General features: G+C 36.8%; 1 protein-coding gene across 2 annotated transcripts in view; it reads right to left on the minus strand.

Moving 5' to 3' along the window:
• Window positions 1-14,527, minus strand: part of si:dkey-192l18.9 (F-box/LRR-repeat protein 7) — a 55,162-nt gene that overhangs the window by 26,090 nt on the left and 14,545 nt on the right. The window lies entirely within an intron of this gene.

The following is a 14,527-nucleotide window of genomic DNA, read 5'->3' on the forward strand; positions in this document are numbered from 1 at the left end:
ATTTCATATACCAGCTAACATTCAGCATTAAAAGACTTTTAAAATTATTTTAGCTCAAAACACACTTTCAGACAGAAGCAAGTGTTTGAAATAACTTCTGTTTGTGTTCCGTTGTGGATCCTGATCACCGTATAAGGCAGAAATATTTATATGCGACGCAAAAGACTATGCGCGCTAACCATTACCATAGTAAACATGGTAAATATGACCGCTTGAAGAAGCATATAGGCTATCACAATCATGTATTTATTTTATCTGTCAGTACGTCTCGTCTCTTACCGGACTGTCTGATATTCATATTTAGCTCCACATATGTCATAAAATAAAGCAACTCCGTTTTTTCGGGAGCTTCCTCTGTTTCTCTGACTGAAAATATAACTGTACTGGGACTGTCACTGGAGAGAGTGTTAAAGTTCCTCAGGTCGTATTTTTGGTGGAAAATATGTAGAAAGGATAATTCTTTCTAAATGTGATGCAAACATACTCTCCTGTGACTACAAATAAACAGAAACAGACGTGACTGAGTACGTGCCCTCTTTCTTTTTGTGAAATAACTGTAAATACCACTTTATTTCTGTGACTAATGTGCAATCTTGACACAAATTAATTCATTATGATCAATGTATCACTTATTTTTGTAAAACTGTGGTAAAACATTGATTCTTGGATTGTAAATCTTTAAGTAAACAACAAAAATGCCAACAAACGGCCGCTTTTATCATGTTTGTTTTGCGATATCGCTAGTTTCCAGTGATTTCTTTCTGGTTAGTTTTCTGGTAACCCTTCCATTTGTTTGTGAAATGATGGGTATGTCTGACATTGTTCCAGAGAGGCTGTTACGGGCGGGTTTTAGTGAAGCGCTGTGGAGCTTCAGGCCCGGTGATGGAAACGCAGTGTGGATTTGGGCTCGGTGCTACAGGTCCGAGGCTATTACCCCAGCCTGGCCCGTTGAAAGCACTGGCCCTGGCTCGCACTGGCCCGGCAGTGGAAAAGCGGCTAATGGGTTCCAATGTTGTTTGGACCCCAATGTTCCTCAAAATATCTTCTTTTGTGTTCTGCAGATGAAATAAAGTCATTTAGGTTTGCAACGACATGAGGTTGAGTATCCCTTTAAGTTTAATATTGTTTGGTACAATAAAGCAGGGAAACATTCAATACAGGTTCATTGAAAAAGCAGGAAATTCAGGGCTTGACATTAAGCTTTGTCATGTGCTTGTCGAGTAAAAAAGTTACTTGTCCGGGGGGCAAAATTAATTTTGGTGGTGTAAACAATTTATTCTGAAGCAATATATTCATAAATGTTCTATCAGCTTTTACACACTTAAATCTGCATATTTTTGATATTTCCTCTAGGGCGTTAGAAAGGCCATTTTTTTTAAACCTAATTAAATGTATGTGTCTTCGTTCATGTCAAATTCTTACATTTTATCAATAAATTCACATGTAATAATAATACACTATAGGGCTGTCACCAATCAAATTAAATAATTTACACTGCAAAATTGCAACTGCAACAAATAATGTTAGAGATTAATGTTTTAATTAAGTTTTTAAATTCAAATCTAAAATGTTGGAAAAATGCAATGATACTTTTAAACATGAACAAAAACTTCTGTAGTTTGGCGGCAAGTCACTTAATGAGTGAGTCATTGAGTCATTCATTCAACTGATTTGTTCAAACTCTACATCATTCAGTAACAAAACTACACTACTGAATACCGCGTTTTGCTTTGAGAATGCGCAATACTTCTGCTGTGGTCTTTGTTTGGAACTATTTTCGTTGGTGAAACCGAACAAAAACAGTCAATATTGTGTCAAAAGTGTACGTAACTTAATATTAACTACTTGTTTATTGAACTATAAAATCAATGTAACATTTGCAATCGTGATCATATTCGGCAAAACAGCTCCCTTGGCCATGTTATGTTAATTAACTATATCTTATGTTATAAATAAAAAACTCAACATTTTGAATTTTTACCTCAGTATGTTTCGTCTGCAAGTTTCATGTGTGCTGTTATGCTCATTAGTTTTGATTTCTCCACGAAAGTCTCTCACAAAGAGACAGACAGTTTAAGCCTCAACAGCGTGACCTTGTTACCAGAAATACACTATCCATTATCAATCGTTGTTTACACTGAATGTAATTAAATCAGAATTATGTTAAGTCTTGCACATTTCACGACACTTTCAAAATGAAATGTCCAGTGAGCGGCGCTAAAAGCGCGTTCAGTTTTATCCGAAACAGATGAACATGAATCTGGCAACATTTTATTACATTGGTTGTTGTACGTATGGCAGTTGAACAAAAGCAAACGTGACATAAAAACACATTTGCTGAAGCAACCATGCTATTTTAGCTGCTTCTATGATAGCTGCAGTCTTTAAGTTCTTTTATCGTAAACAAGTGCTTCACAACACAAGGGCAGTGCTGTATCAGGTGAGCTACCGAGCAAGTTTACTTCATCCGAAAAGCTAAACTTGTATATATTTTTTCATAATTTTGTGTAAAAAAGGAATTAATGTTTCACTCTAGGGTTCATTTCAGCTGGAGACTTCAGTGATTTGTATGTATTCGTATGTTTTTAGAGTTTTGCAAAAATGTAGGTAGGTTTTGTAGGTTATTCCAATGAGCCTGTGTTGCAATTGTCACATTTTGGGTGGTTTAAAAATGGGGGCTGCTCGACCCAATAATATGTTATTGTGTAATACTATGTCAGGTTTACCCTCTGCACACATGTCAGCATCGCCCTGGGAAATGAAAACAACTTGGTCACGAGTCTGGGTGGAGTAATTGAATCGGCAACACCTGCAGCCCATAAGAAACAAATTAAGGAAACTACAAAAGTGGTGCTTAAGCTTCGGTATGGTGAGCTAATATTTCTTTATAGTATAGTAGATGTTTTGCCAGTGACAGATTTTGGTGGACTCTTAAAAGAATGAAACTGAATATTTCTTTCCATCTATTGCCTTCCATGTCACTGCTCGGGATAGTCACTAGTGAACGGTTTAGGACCGTACTGTTTTTGTAGCCACTCAGCATTGCTATGACATCATTTTCCTGCAGCTCCAGAGTAATTAGTCACATTGCATTTATGGCTCATTCATCCATGTACATGAACACATTTAATCTAATACATACAGCTCAACATCTTCTGAAAAAAGAAGCCATAATTGAGCGGTCTTTCACTGTCTTACGTAAACATGACTGAAACCTCAATATCTGTTTTCCATCAACTTCAGTGAACATGTTTGAGGAATTTGAATTATGACGTTGAGTTTGTTAGGGTAAACTCAGCAGAGAGAGAACTTAAGAATGCACAGAAATTATTCTACAAAAAATTGGATACTACAGTATAAACATAGCACAAATTTATAGATAACATCCAAAAGGGTATAATTAAATATATGGCTAATTGTTGTTCTTTTCATCTGAACAAATGAGAATTAAACAAGAAACATTAGACAAGTTAGGCTAGTAAGGCTGCATGCTAAGCACTCCATTTTAAGTCTGATTTTACATTTGACAGTATTGGCAGGGTGTCTTGAATCTGTGCATGGCATTTTGGAGCATCACGCCAGTAGGTGGGGACAAGTGACAGTATTTATGAATGAGTTATTGAATCATTGACTCAACCAATTTATTCAAAACCACTGATTTGTTCAGGAATTAAATGAGTGACTGTCTCTGTGAGCAAGTCATTGAATAATTCACTCAATTAGTTTGAAGAAAAAAAAACAAAAAACATTCAGATATTCATTCAGGACAGCTGATTCTTACGGAGCCCCGCACATGACATGCAAGAAAAAAAAAATTGTGACCACGTTCCCTTGATTCACTAAATAGTGCGCACAATTTACTATTTCGTTCCCTCGATTTGCTAATTCGTGTGGACGATTTCTATTTCGTTCCCTCGATTCGCTAATTCGTGCGGGCGATTTACCATTTCATTCCCTCGATTTGTTAATTCGTGCGGGCGATTTATTATTTCGTTCCCTCGCTAATTTGTGCAGAACATTTACTATTTCGTTCCCTCGATTTGCTAATTTGTGGGGACGATTTACTATTTCGTTCCCTAGATTTGCTAATTCGTGTGGACGATTTACTATTTCGTTCCCTCAGTTCGCTAATTTGTAGTTTAGAGTAGTTTCTGTAAATTTTTGCTTCATAGAACACTATTTCCCAAAGAAATGTCACAAAGAAATGGATCAAACTGCATCTGCATAAACTGCACACTCCAGCATGCCATGTTTAACTTATGACATTTGACTTTGGTATTGTACAGTTTAATCCATAGCAAAATAAATCTGCCATATACTCCCCCACATCTCTGTTTATGCAATAGGCTATTTACTGAAGCTGAACGTCTTTGGCAACGCAATCGGTCTGAATCAGGAGAAGTTGATTAATAGGTTTTACTAGGGCTAAACTGTCCAATCTGCTGTTATTTAGTGCTCACCATCAGTAATCAGTACTGTCACTTGGCCTTACTTAAAACCCCATTATTCCTTAGTGCAGGTCTCTGAGGCCCAGTATAACAAACTTCCACTCGTACTCGCACAAGAGATGATCCACACTGACACCCCACACATTGTGCAAATCTGAATGATGAAAACAAATATGAAGAGGGAATGTTAGTAATCAAGAAGTTTACAAACAACTGTTAATGACAGGAGCACTTGTCCGCCCATAATACAGCTTAAATACAGCAAAGGCTGACTGCACTGCGGTGCTTGGATTGTTAAACTTCACCTCCACTGACCTCACAGCTTGGGCAGTGAGATAGTGTAGAAACATGAGTTCACATAACACTCTTGCAGAAGCAGGACAGTAGGAGGGTGTAGATAACTCTTGCTGGGAATTCTCTCATGCATTTGTTAAAATAAACTCCAATATATGGGAAGATTTACACTTTACTCCCTCTGTGTAATGGTGGTTCTAATCTTTTAGAATGCATTAAAGAGGTCTTTGATTATGGTTTCATTTTTTTAACTTTAGTTAGTGTGTAATGTAGCTGTTTGAGCATAAACATCCGCAAAGTTACGACGTTCAAAGTTCAATGCAAAGAGAGATATTTTATTTGACATAAATCGCTTTTTAAGGACTACAACAAATGGCTAACTTCTTTCCAGGTTGGTGACATCACAAACCCCACAATTTACATAAACCCTGCCCCCAGAAACACACAACAAAGGGGATGAGGCCATGTTGGGTTGCTTTAGAGAAGAGGAAGAGTTGTTGTAGTAGAGTGTTGTTGCCATGCCATCATTTTACGCCGGACTGCTTTACAAACGAGGGTCAATTCAACGCTGGATTTGCACAAAAGATTAACATGCACTGTAAACCCTAACGCTCAAAATAATTAATTGGTTTGAGTAGGGCAAACTCAAATTAAACAAATTAGTTCAATCAAATTAACTTTTATGAGTATTTAGAACTTTCTTTTTCTTTTGAGTTTACGAAACTGACACATTTTAAGTACTCTGAATGGTTTCATTTATTTTGAGGTTTATGAACTTGTTTCTTTAAATTTAGACAAACTTAAATTTACCAGAAACTGGGCTGGGATTTCTATTTCCCAGCATGCTTTGCCATGACACTCGAAAGGGAGAATAAATGCTCTCCATTTATTAGTCTCTCCATCAGAGTCCGACTCCAGTTTGATTAATGTAAGACTGAACACCATTACTGACAATCGTCATTTTGGCTGCGTGAGATTCTCCAGCTTTGTTGTTGTTGAGCAACCGAAGCACGAACTGTTAAAGCTCCACCATCTTTTGGAAAGCAGGCTGGGAGCAGCAGCTCATTTGCATTTAAAGGGACACACACAAAAACGGCACGTTTTTGCTCACACCCAAATAGGGGCAAATTTGAAAAGCTATGATATATAATCTGTGGGGTATTTTGATTTGAAACTTCACAGACACATTCCGAGGAGACCAGAGACTAATATCTTGTGAAAAGGGGCATTTAGAGACTAATATCTTGTGAAATAGGTCCCCTTTAAGATGACCACTACGGGAATTTGGAAATGGAAACAACTAAACCATTATAAAAGTACTCTGGACCAATCAATATACAGTATTGGCCAAAAGTCATGTCCAAAGGGGATATTTGTTTTTAATGACCCTACAAGTTTGACTAAACCATCAAAATATGAGGAAAATATTTAATATTTTTTACATAAGAACTGACCAAGTAGTACCACAAACAGGGTTAAAAAAAAAATCCTCCTGTGCTAACAGCTATGGTCTCATAATTTGTTATTCGTCCTTGAACAATTTGTAGTGAAACCACACCTCAAACACATGGGTAGCCAAAGAAAACTATCCAGGGACAACCATTTCTAGGCCAGGCCTGAACTTATATTGTATATTTTGAACCACATCCCAAATAAGGGATGTGAACTTTGGAGACTGTGAGCATTTTAACTGCTTTAGCTAAGCACCTCATGATACTCTCTCTTATATTGTATGGCCATTTGTAAGGATGAAGTAGAGCTAAATTTAGCTATTCATAAGCTGAGAACTCTGTGTTGTATTTGTCTTGAAAAAGAGAGACAGGCGATTCCTTTTAAGATGGCAAAGCAGTGGCTTTCATGCTCCACTTGAAAATTGTCCCACTTTTAGATGTTTTCCATATAATGGGAAGATATTTGAGATGTTCCATTGAGCATTATCTTTTAGGCTTAAAGAGGTTTTATTAGCGTCATGGTGTTCTTTGAAATAAACTCTCAAATATCCCCTGAAGTTTAGATGAACGAGGGTGGTCTATCTACTGTTCCTTTTTCCAGCTGAACAACCAGATGCCTCAGAGATTGTGGAAAACAGACGAAGGCTGCAGGTGTTCGAAATCTGTGTTCGCTAAAAAACCTCTACAGCACTGGATCTGAGAAGCGCTGAGTCTTTCAAAATCAACCAATACCATAGAGAGCAGCATCATCTGTGATTAGGAAAATTTTTAAATTTGACAAGAGGTAAAAAAAAAAATTATGTATCAAGACCAGAATTATATGAATGATGGCAGGCAGAAGGCATTTTGAGCAATTTAATGGTTGTCTTTGGGCATTTTATGGTTTGGTTCAAGACTTTCTCATATTTTGGAAAGCCGGTCAGTGTTCAGTGTTAAATGGAGAAGACAGTGTTCAAGCTAATGAATGTTCCTAAGCATAAGATGTTCCCTGTTAAGCTCAGCAGGGCATAATTATCCATTTGTATGCATGAAATTGTATTTGGTATAATTGCATTATGCCATCTCAATGGCAAAAAGTGTCCCAATCAGTCTGAATTCACTCTATATGAAGTTTAGAAGTCAGAAGTTTACAGTGATGTTTTTTGTTGTGTTTTTCTTCTTATATATATATATATATATATATATATATATATATATATATATATATATATATATGGATATACAGGTGCAGATCATATAATTAGAATATCATCAAAAAGTTGATTTATTTCACTAATTCCATTCAAAAAGTAAAACTTGTATATTATATTCATTCATTACACACAGACTGATATATTTCAAATGTTTATTTCTTTTAATTTTGATGATTATAACTGACAACTAAGGAAAATCCCAAATTCAGTATCTCAGAAAATTAGAATATTGTGAAAAGGTTCAATATTGAAGACACCTGGTGCCACACTCTAATCAGCTAATTAACTCAAAACACCTGCAAAGGCCTTTAAATGGTCTCTCAGTCTAGTTCTGTAGGCTACACAATCATGGGGAAGACTGCTGACTTGACAGTTGTCCAAAAGACGACCATTGACACCTTGCACAAGGAGGGCAAGACACAAAAGGTCATTGCAAAAGAGGCTGGCTGTTCACAGAGCTCTGTGTCCAAGCACATTAATAGAGAGGCGAAGGGAAGGAAAAGATGTGGTAGAAAAAGTGTACAAGCAATAGGGATAAATTCAAAAATGTGGGGGAGATTCACAAAGAGTGGACTGCAGCTGGAGTCAGTGCTTCAAGAACCACTACGCACAGACGTATGCAAGACATGTGTTTCAGCTGTCGCATTCCTTGTGTCAAGCCACTCTTGAACAACAGACAGCGTCAGAAGAGTCTCGCCTGGGCTAAAGACAAAAAGGACTGGACTGCTGCTGAGTGGTCCAAAGTTATGTTCTCTAATGAAAGTAAATTTTGCATTTCCTTTGGAAATCAGGGTCCCAGAGTCTGGAGGAAGAGAGGAGAGGCACACAATCCACGTTGCTTGAGGTCCAGTGTAAAGTTTCCACAGTCAGTGATGGTTTGGGTTGCCATGTCATCTGCTGGGGTTGGTCCACTGTGTTTTCTGAGGTCCAAGGTCAACGCAGCCGTATACCAGGAAGTTTTAGAAGACTTCATGCTTCCTGCTGCTGACCAACTTTATGGAGATGCAGATTTCATTTTCCAACAGGACTTGGCACCTGCACACAGTGCCAAAGCTATCAGTACCTGGTTTTCTAAGGGGTTAAGGCCTGACCTTAACCCCATAGAAAATCTATGGGGTATTGTGAAGAGGAAGATGCGATGTGCCAGACCCAACAATGCAGAAGAGCTGAAGGCCACTATCAGAGCAACCTGGGCTCTTATAACACCTGAGCAGTGCCACAGACTGATCGACTCCATGCCATGCCGCATTGCTGCAGTAATTCAGCCCCAACTAAGTATTGAGTGCAGTAAATGCTCATACTTTTCATGTTCATACTTTTCAGTTGGCCAAGATTTCTAAAAATCCTTTCTTTGTATTGGTCTTAAGTAATATTCTAATTTTCTGAGATACTGAATTTGGGATTTTCCTTAGTTGTCAGTTATAATAATCAAAATTAAAAGAAATAAACATTTGAAATATATCAGTCTGTGTGTAATGAATGAATATAATATACAAGTTTCACTTTTTGAATGGAATTAGTGAAATCAACTTTTTGATGATATTCTAATTATATGACCAGCACCTGTATGTATGTATATATATATATATATATATATATATATATATATATATATATATATATATATATATACACACACACACACACATACAGTGCTCAGCGTAAATGAGTACACCCCCTTTGAAAAGTAACATTTTAAACAATATCTCAATGAACACAAAAACAATTTCCAAACTGTTGACAAGTTTAATATAACATCTGTTTAACTTATAACATGAAAGTATGGTTAATAATATAACTTAGATTACACGTTTTTCAGTTTTACTCAAATTAGGGTGATGCAAAAATGAGTACACCCCACAACAAAAACTACTACATTTAGTATTTTGTATGGCCTCCATGATTTTTAATGACAGCACCATGGAATAAACAAGTTGGCGACATTTTGCAACATCTATCTTTTTCCATTCTTCAAGAATGACCTCTTTTAGAGACTGGATGCTGGATGGAGAGTGATGCTCAACTTGCTCAACTTCAGAATTCCCCATAGGTGAATCACTTTCACCCTGTTCTTCTTCAGAAATCCAACAGTGGCCTTAGATGTGTGTTTAGGATCATTGTCATGTTGGAAAAGTGTACGACGACCAAGGGCACGGAGTGCTGGTAGCATCTTCTCTTTCAGTATAGAGCAGTACATCTGTGAATTCATGATGCCATCAATGAAATGCAGCTCCCGACACCAGCAGCACTCATGCAGCCCCACATAAGGACACTGCCACCACCATGTTTCTCTGTAGGCACCATGCATTTTTCTTTGTAGTCCTCACCTTTGCGACGCCATACAGTTTTGAAGCAATCAGTTCCAAAAACATTTATCTTGGTCTCATCACTCCAGAATATAGAGTCCCAGTAGTCTTCATCTTTGTCAGCATGTACCCTGGCAAACTCTAGGCGGGCTTTTTCGTGCCTGAGCTTTAGGAGAGGCTTCTTTCGTGGACGGCACCCATGTATGTCATTCCTCTGCAGTGTACGCCGTATTGTGTCACGGGAAATAGTCACTCCAGTTTGGCTATCTACTTCTTTAGATAACTGCAGTGAACTTGCATGGCGATTTTCTTCAACCCTTCTCATCAGAAGACGCTCCTGTCGAGGTGTTAACTTCTGTGGATGACCTGGACGTCTCTGTGAGATGGTTGCAGTTCCATCTTTTTAAAATTTTTGTACCACTTTTGCTACAGTATTCTGACTGGTAAGTAAAGCTTTGCTGTTCTTCTTGTAGCCTTCACCTTTCTGGTGCGAAGAAATTATTTTCTTTCTCAGGTCTTGTGACATTTCTCTTCCATGTGGTGCCATTGCTGACAGCATGAAATGGGAAGGGGTTTTAACACCCTTTTATAGTCAACTGTCTGCTGGACACCTGTGTAATGAATAATTAGACTCACCTGTTGTTGAATTCTTGTTAAATTAGACATTTGTAGTCTAAAATTTAGCTTTGCTCTAGAGATTTTCAGTGGGGTGTACTCATTTTTGCATCACCATAATGAGTAAAACTGAAAATGTTGTTCTCTAAGTTATGTTATTAACCTTACTTTTATGTTGTAAGTTAAACAGATGTTATATAAAACACAGTCTTGTCAACATTTTGTAAAAAATTTTTGTGTTCATTGAGATATTGTTTAAAATGTTACTTTTCAAAGGGGGTGTACTCATTTACGCTGAGCACTGTGTATATATATATATATAAAACATTGCTATAAACTTCTGACTTTTATCTAGGGCTAGTTGCTCCATGTTATTTACTTTACTAATTGGCCACATACTCCATTTTATTTTCTTGTATTCCCATTTTGTTGCTATTGACATTTTTATGTGTGTGAGTGTTAATTTTGAACATTGTAGGGTCACGTTTAAATATAATGCAGTCATATGATTTATGTTTATTATGTTTAAAGTAAAACCCATAAAAGTAAGTCCTGTCTCAATTAATGAAGACATATGTTTTACTAAAATTACCACACCCAAAAATATGGTGAACTGCCTCCACAATATACATATCAAGTCACCTTTATTTATATAGCGCTTTTTACAATGTAGATTGTGTCAAAGCAGCTTTACATTGATATCTGGTACATTGGATATACTGTATACAGTATGATTTCTCACAGAATTGGACATTCACAATGCCAAGCCTTTGTCAGTCCTCCAGGCATTGTGTGTGTTTGTGGCATATCCATACTTGGAGAAAGTACACATCACTGTGGTCAAACAGTCTCCTGACTGACAATATGAAATATCCTGACATTTCAGACACACTCGCATGTGTTTATCCTGTGGGAAGCGCCGTCCCACACAAGTGGATTTCATCCTTCCCTGAAGGCATAAATATAGAGGGAATCAAGGTCTTTACATTGTGTGTGTGTGTGTGTGTGTGTGTGTGTGTGTGTGTGTGTGTGTGAGAGAGAGAGAGAGAGTGAGAGAGAGTGTGAGAGAGAGAGAAAGTGAGAGTTTGTGTGTGTGTGTGTGTGAGTGTGTGTGAGAGAGAGAGAGAGAGAGAGAGAGAGAGAGAGAGAGAGAGAGAGAGAGAGAGAAAGAGAGTGAGGGCTCTATTTTAACGATCTGCCAAACGATCTGTCAAACTGCCAAAGTCACGCCCCCCAGTGGTGAACCATTGAAATTTCGAAACACTTATGACACAATGAAGTCTCGTTTACTGAAATCACGTGACTTTGGCAGTTTGATACACGCTCCGAACCACTGATTTGAAACAAAAGATTCGTAAAGCTTTGAAGCTTCATGAAGCAGTGTTTTGAAATTGCCCATCATATTGTTGAATAAAGTCGTTATTTTGTTTTTTTGGCACACAAAAGTATTCTCGTCGCTTCATGACATTAAGGTTGAACCACTGTAGTCACATGAACCGTTTTAAAAATGTCTTTAGTAGCTTTCTGGGCATCTGAAAATGTTAATTATCTTGCTGGCAATGGAGGCCTCACTGAGCCATCAGATTTTATCAAAAATATCTTACGGGTGTGGAACGGCATGAGGGTGAGTAATTAATGACAGAATTTTCATTTTTGGGTGAACTAACCCTTTAAAGTCACCATGAAATCAAAATTGATTTGAACAAGATTTGTTTTTTTTTGTTTGTTTGTTTTTTTGGTTTTTTTATGGAATATTGCGGTATTTATTATAAACGATTTCTCTGTGCACATCATTATTGTTTTAAATTCATGTGGCTCGTAATCTTGAATCAGAATATTTCTCTTGCAGCGACATCTCTTCTCTGATGATGAGGGCGGGGCAACCTGTCACTCACATGAGATCCACCAATAGCAAACCACAACCATTCAATCAATTCCTCATGGACAAAATCAAGCCCCGCCCTACATTTGTTCTTGTTCCAGAAGCCGTTTCACTCAGATATACGGCACAACAGGGAAGAAAAGACTAGCGCAACTTCCATTTCATGCCGACTTTCACATATAGGTCTAGCTTAACACCCATCTTTTTACAATCTAATCAATTCCTGAAGAATAAAATCAAGTCCCAACTTTTTCCCCCTCTGAATATCCCGTTTCACTTGTAAAAACTTTACATTATGGAATTAAAATGGGTTGCGAACGCTGCTTCATGTTGACTTTAAACAGCGGCTATAGTTTCTTAGCAACTAGCTCAACTCCCTTACTGGATCCCTGTCATTTATAAAGGCCAGTACAGTGTGTTTAACATTTAAACTTTTTTATGTGATCACATTATTTCTTTGTTAAATTTAGGGGGCAAGAGTTTCCAAGTTCTTCACACAGCTTAAACATCTAATCATAGCTCTTAATATTGACTTTAACCTCATTTTCATTTACCTAATGTTTTGAGCTACCCTTACTGAACCACACAAATTGGCTGCTTTACACGCACACTATGTTGCCCTCATTAATGCTGGGCGTTGCTTAGTGAAATGTCTGTTGATATTCATTGTTCCCCCTGTCTGAGCCAAGAAAACTATGAAATACTACGACTACGACCATAATCGCAGGTCACACTCAATTAGTACCTGGCTCACTCTTTTTCACACACACACACCAGATGCCCCATTTTGGGGACAATATGGAGTTGGACCCGACTTCCCTGGCGTGAAGCCCGAGTAGGGTGGGTACCACAGTGTAACAAGAACCGTGCCAACCTGGAAAACAGTTTCCCAGGGAGCTGTGGTGGTGCCCAACCACATACTGACTTTAAACTGAAACAGTCAGATTTAAACATACAACTCAATGCAGTATAAAGATAAGTTAAATAGAATGGATTCATGGAAATGTATGTAACTTCTAAAGTTTAGATATCTTCATGACGTATTGCAAAAACCTGTAAGAAGCCTCCAGTACTCAAGAGGGCGATAGAGATACTTTGAAATGTTTGTGCCATTAACAAACACTGTGCCATGTTATTAAGATAGCTATTTTTAGTTTATCTGAGTACTGCTAACTACCTATAAACATGCAAAACATTTAACAGTTTAACTGTTGACGTCAACAGTTTAACTAACTTTAACTAGCTGTAAACATGAAGATAGTTTAACTAGCTATAAACAAAAACAGTTAAACTAACTACTGTATAAACATGTTTACAATTTAACTAACTTTAACAAATCAACATTTGGATAACTTTAACCAGCTGTAAACATGTCAACATTTTAACTTTATAAACATGTTAACAGTTAAACTAACTTTAGCTATAACATGTCAACAGTTAAAATAATTTTACCTATAAACATGCTAACAGTTTAACTGACTTTAAATAGCTGTAAACATGAAGACAGTTTAACTAACCTGAACTAGCTATAACCTTTTGAAAGTTTAACTAACTTTAGCTATAACAAATCAACATTTGAATAACTTTCACTATAAACATGTCAACAGTTAACTAGTTATGAAAATGTTGACAGTTTAACTAACTTAACTAGTTATAAAATGTCAGTTTAAGTTAACTAGCTATAAGCATGTCAACAGTTTAAATTTAACTATAAACTTGTTGACAGTTGAAATAAATTTAACTAAATTAAATTAAACATGTTAACAGATTAGCTAACTTTAGCTAACATTTCAACAGTTAAACTAAATTTAGCTATAAACATGCTAACAGTTTAACTAACTTTAACTAGCTGTAAACATGAAGACAGTTTAACTAACTAACTATAAACATGTTTACAATTTAACTAACTTTAGGTATAACAAGTCAACATTTGGATAACTTTTACTAGCTGTAAACATCAAAAGTTTTAACTAACTTTAGTTAGCAATAAACATATCAACATTTTAACTTTAACTATAAACTTGCTATAAACATGTTATCAGCTAACTTTAGCTATAACATGTCAACAGTTAAACTAAGTTTAGCTATAAACATGCTAACAGTTTGACTAACCTTAACTAGCTGTAAACAACTAGCTATAAATATGTTGACAGTTTAACTTTTAGTAACTTGCTCAGCATTATTTGCAAACTGTTGCTATATGGCAGTAGTTGGCATGCAAGTGAAAACAGACCATAGATGAAGACGGCTTATGCTAATGACCACTAAAGCACCTCTTATGTATTTGCAGTGCATTATCAATTAGGCTCTGACACATTTTGTAATGCAGTGACTTGAA

The sequence above is a fragment of the Ctenopharyngodon idella genome, chromosome 23 (assembly GCF_019924925.1).
Source record: "Ctenopharyngodon idella isolate HZGC_01 chromosome 23, HZGC01, whole genome shotgun sequence".
NCBI classification, from domain to species: Eukaryota; Metazoa; Chordata; class Actinopteri; order Cypriniformes; family Xenocyprididae; genus Ctenopharyngodon; species Ctenopharyngodon idella.